This window comes from Haliotis rubra, unplaced genomic scaffold (assembly GCF_003918875.1).
Source record: "Haliotis rubra isolate DU_JTF1 unplaced genomic scaffold, ASM391887v1 Scf1, whole genome shotgun sequence".
Classification (NCBI taxonomy): domain Eukaryota; kingdom Metazoa; phylum Mollusca; class Gastropoda; order Lepetellida; family Haliotidae; genus Haliotis; species Haliotis rubra.
In genome coordinates this window covers 5583257-5589256 of record NW_025764891.1, presented here as the reverse complement: position 1 = coordinate 5589256, position 6000 = coordinate 5583257, and positions in this window count along the sequence as shown.

Below are 6000 nucleotides of genomic sequence, written 5' to 3'. Positions count from 1 at the left end.
TTCCCTCGAGGGTAGAATATATGGATATCAGCACAAGGTTTTCTCTTCTCGAGGGTAGCTTCTCTTCTCCCCCTCGAGGGTAGAATATATGGATATCAGCACAAGGTGCTTCTCTTCCCTCGAGGGTAGAATATATGGATATCAAGATTTCTTGCTTGTCTCTATTTGAAAATTTCCAAGGCATAAAATTAACCTCTGCAGATAGAAAATAGATTATTCCCTTTGTGTGTTTTTGTATGGTGAATATAAAAAATTAGGAATAGGAACTGTTATTTGAGCTTTTATCAACATATGCATATTTTATGTCACAAATGCATGATATTTACTGAACAGATTCATGAAGGTATTAATCTCTTCATCAATAATATTATCCTTTATATGTTCAATAAAATTTGAAACTTGACGAATTTGTTTAGGCCACTGGAACATTGTCTTGACAACCAACGTGAAACATTTGATTAGAAAGTGTGAAACACATGTCAAATGTAGCAAGTCATGAGCTCACTTTAAGCATCGCACATGCATTGGGATGCAAGCTTAACAGGAAGACATTACAGGTTTAATCAAAAGGCTTATATGTCGTGACTGACAAATCAGCAACATGAGCATGCCATGGGTTGGCTTAATGCTGGACAATCAGTTGCAGCAGTCGCACAAGCCTTGGGCTGTAGTCGTGAAATAATACAATACACAATCTGAGGACCCGTGTGCGGCAGACGGGCACTGTTGCAAATCACCCAATCCCTGGGGTGTGACATCATACCATGATCATGTACAGATCAACTTTTGTCATCTTTGCAATAGATTTGTAACTGCAACCTCCACAAGCAAACACTTGTTGAGAAGTAGAATGTCATCACAGACCACCAGGAATTGACTGCACACCTGAGATTACCAAGCTTGATGACCATACACAGGGCCTATCCTGGTGTAATTTCATCATACTCAACATATGATGGGTCTGCAGACAGGCTAGATACAACCAGAGACAGTGGAAAAGGATTCTCTTCAGTGATGAGTCAGACTTCATGTTGGCAGAGGTGAATGTCATGCAGTATTGTGTTTGTGAGTTTGTCTGATTTCATGGGATCAGCATAATCGTTTGCCTTCTACTTTCCATGCAGCATCAGGACCAACTTTTGTCGGTCTGACATTTCAACATGTCAGTACATAACACACTGCATTTCTGACATGCATCTTCAAACATAATACCAGTGTTTTTTATCATGGACTGGCCCATTCCCAGACTTTAACGAGATCAAACATATATTTGATGAGCTGTCGGAGAGGCAATATCCGTCCTCTCATCACCACCGAGGCTGCCCACTCACTTGTCCGATTTCTTATTCTCAGTAGACTGGACTACTGCAACAGTCTCTACTCTGGCCTCAGTGATCTTCTACTGGACAAGCTACAGAAGGTCCAAAATACTGCTGCACGGATAATAAACCGTTCTTCTAAACAGACTCACATCACGCCAGTGCTTAAACAACTGCACTGGTACCAGTGAGGGCCAGAATACAGTTCAAGATACTTTGTCTCACTTATAAATCACTTCATGGTCAGTCTTCTCCTTACATATCTGAACTCATAACTCCGTATGTTCCAGCCCGTGAACTGCGGTCACAACAGCAGAATCTCATGACAGTACCTCCCTACAAGCTTAAGACCTTCGGTCACAGATCCTTCTCACACACTGCTGCGGTCTTGTGGAACTCTTTACCCTTTGACCTGAAGCTCGCACCAACTCTGGACTCCTTTAAAAGCCATCTCAAAACGCACCTTTTCATTCAGTTCTATGACTCATAAACAGCTCACTCTTACTGTACATATTGTTTTAATTGTAGCGCCATGAGCATGCTTACGAGCGTGGATTTGTGCGCACTATAAATAGGCACTATTATTATTATTATAGCTGGGAAGACAAGTGCGGCAGCAAATGAATCAACCCCAGACCTTGCAAGAACTTGGGCAATTACTTGGTTGCCCAGGGTTCGAAATACCCCATATATTAGCATGCCACCTGAGCAGGTCACATTCACTTTGATTTCTTCTGTTTCAATGGTGGTTTTTTATCAGGGTGAAGTTCAGGCTGGCGGGTGATGGAACTTCATGCATCATTCCAATAAAATGATGTCACAGTCCACGTTTTTGAATGTCTGTATAGTTACCTGTGTGAAAGCAGTGTGCCACATAACTATTTTCATAATAATGCACACACTGCTTCCATTGTGGAATTCAATAAAGAAATGACGAATTTTGTAGTTGAGAAAGTGGTTGAGTATATAATGGATGTTTACAATATATACTCAACAAAAAAAGTAAAGGACCCCATCAATTTTCAATATTAAAGTATTCAAAGGTTCATATTCTGATCCATACAATGCTTAGATGTTGAATATTGGGGTGGTCCTTAATTTCCTTCCTTAAAGTACACCAGCATGAATACCATTGTCTTTTGATTTGCTTAGTTTATTATAAAGGACCAGATGGCTTGCAAACATGTTTGTTGCCATATTTAGGTTCCTATGACAGTCCTTCCTGAGCATATTAGAAACATTAGCCAATAGTTTGTTTGAAACAGAAGTCATAGCTTTGAGAAAGAAGTCATCACTATGATGGATAAGGCTTCACAGAAGTTCCTCCTCGGTGACCTGATTTGCATGTTTATGATTAATGATACAAAACTTAACTGACTAGTTGAGGAAACTCTCCATACAATGAATAATGTACCATGTATTTGTTCTTCCCACTGGAAATCATTGCTGAATTTTGCAGAATAGATTTGGTGTACTGCAGGCCTGTTTTCCCTATTCTGATGCAGGGCTGAATGTAAGCTGACCTGGACCTGATAATTGTGTCTTCGTCACTATATGGCTGAAACAATGCCAATGCGATGTCAAACTTCAACTCAACACAACTGCCTCTACTGTGGGGATTCAGATTGCTTCAGTAGCCATGGGTTAGCCCATTGTTTCAGGAAATGTTTTTTGCTGTGCAGAGTTGTGTCCCTTGGGGATGTCGGTAACCAGTGGGTTTGAATCCCTGCTTGCCCTGATAAGGTTTCTTGGTTTGTCAGCACAATATCAATGCTTGTGTTTTTCACTAAGGTGGTAAACTTCCGAGAATTGCATTATTATTATAGGCTATTTAGATAGCGCACATATCCACGCAACTAGTGCATGCTTAAGGCGCTGTTGTTATTTTTTCTCTCGATCACTGGATGGCAATCTCAACGGCACATCGTATTATCAATCTCAACTCCCTGGGGAATATACAACTCTTGCAGCCACTAGGCGCACCGAGTTATTGTGGCTTTCTCATCCTAACGAGGTACCTATTCACAGCTGGGTGGACTGGGACACATAATCACAGTACTTTGTCCAAGTTCACTGAACGTTGCTGTACCCCTAAGGTGTTTTCACGTATTCATGTGGCCACCATCTGGTCATATACCAACATATTCGTGGGTTCTTTTAAGTGCACAGGGTTGTGTACTGCACACTAGGGGTTGTGACAACACCGAAAGAGTCTGCACACAATGTTGACTCCAAGGTTTTTACACCCGGTCATAGGTGGGCTCGATCCCAACACCTCAACCTCACTGGATCACTAGCCCGGCGCCTTAGCCAGCTCGCCCACTGTGCCAATTGCATCACTTTGGGCTTTCCATCACAATCAAACTGACAGGTTATCATATAACACGTTGTTCATTCAGCATGAAAAGTCTCTCACTCACTCACTCAATCACAAGAATAAAGGGGCGGTGGGGTAGCCTAGTGGTTATCATATAAGACCCGGGTTCGATTCCCCACATGGGTACAATTTGTGAAGCCCATTTCTGGTGTTCCCCCGCCGTGATGTAGCTGGAATATTGCTAAAAGTGGCGTAAAACCAAACTCAGTCAGTCAGACAAGAATAAAAGGCCACATTGTACTCCAAATGAAGATAAAATTATTGCGATAAATCATTGCAGACTGAAACACTGGTTTGCCTGCTCCAGACATGAATTCTTCCTGACAAAACTCTTAGGCTGGACTAATTCCTACTATTTTTGTAGTAGATATACTGAATCACAAAAACTGATTCATTTTGAAATAAGGGGAGCTGCATCTTCCTGCATGTCCAGGGGCGTTGGGGATCCCAGTGGTTAAAACTTTCGCTAGTCACACTGAAGAACAGGTTTGATTCCCGACTTGGGTACAATGTGTGAAGACTATTTCTGGTGTCCACAGCCATGATATTGCTGGAATATTGCAAAAGCAGCATAAAACTATAGCTGCAAAACTGCACTCACTCACTCACTCACTCACTCACTCACTCACTCACTCACTCACTCACTCACTCACTCACTCACTCACTCATTCCCACTGATTGTGCATATACCTACAGATAAAGACAAAGTTAACAAAATTAGCACTCAGGTAGCATACAGATGAAGATAAAATGTAACTTATTTAAGCTATTTGTAGGTGAGTGGTTTCAGGACCACAAGCCAATTAACACTTCACATAATGGATGATGGTCTCCTATAAGTGGACTAGATCTACTTCATATATGTATAATGAATGATTCTTTGTGGTCATCCTAGTCGCCTCAAGTGCTGCAAGCCAGTTTGAATACTTATGATGTTGACCTGTGAAGATGCTTGGTTTGAATGAATCATCAGCAATGAATAAATACATGTTACTGAAGTTTAAGCAAACATGAGGTTTGGTTTCTTTGGCAAGTAGAAATGCTTGTCATAGTTTCAGATGACCCTCCCAATAGGCTGGTACATTTCCACTACCTTCCATGAGATGATGAAATGCAAAGGCACTTTATATTTTATCATACAATTTCTATATTTTCATGACCTTCCCCAAATATGTGTTTCATTTTTAAAACCCTTCTGAAGAGACCGTCATATATTGGGTGACACTACTGATTCCTTAGCAGCACCTATAATAGATGACATTTGGATGATGCCAAAAGCAAACTGGTAATTTGGTTGCCGTTAATCCAGTTTATGTCAGCCTTTTGTTTCAGGATGTGCGGGCGGTGCGGTAGCCTAGTGGTTAATGCGTTCGCTCGTCACGCCAAAGGCCTGGGCTCAATTCTCCACATGGGTACAATGTGTGAAGCCCCTTTCTGGTATCCCTGTTATTGCTGGAATATTGCTAAAAGCGGCATAAAAGTAAACTCACTCGCTCACTCACTAGTTACAGTGTAGTTGCATTATTATTCATGTTTTGGTTTCTGAACATATACTTCTCAAAATAAGTTAAGAAATACCTTACTTTTTCAAAGGAGCTGTCAAGGAATGCTGAGTCTCAAACCAGATGATGTATGTGGAAATATGTAGTAGAATATAAATGGTGCACTTAACCTTCAACTCCTTCCCACTCCTAATACACATCACCATTACAAATGTAGGAACAGTTGATGAGATATTTCAGCGAACCCGTGGAAGGGCTTGACATTTTGACTCCTGATGATTAATTAATTCCATCCATCTAATTTCATCCACATAGTTCATAAGTTTGCAATGTCTGTTACTCTAGTAACTAAAACATAATGTTAATTTCATAGTGATTGGTTGAGATTTCATATTTGTTGGGACAGGAGTGATTGGTTACGTTTGATTGTTGAACTTGTTCAGTCCCAAGACTGTCTCCCTGAAAGAAGATGTTAAAATATGTTTCCAGCTCAAGTTTAAAATTATTTGACAAGTCTCAATTGCCTCTGTGCAAATCTGTCCAAATCTTCAATGCCCACAGACAAGATAGTGGATTGGTTGGCTCAGAGTTGGTATCATGTGTTTAAACTGGCATGGGTGTCCATGTCAAATTGAAGTCTGGTTTCTCAGAGGGCTAATTACTAAGGTAAATATGTACAATTATACAAATGGTATACCACATTGCTGTGTGAAATAATCTTCAACATCAAATTCAACAACTTTGGCTCACTCACTCACTCACTCACTCACTCACTCACTCACTCACTCACTCACTGTGCATA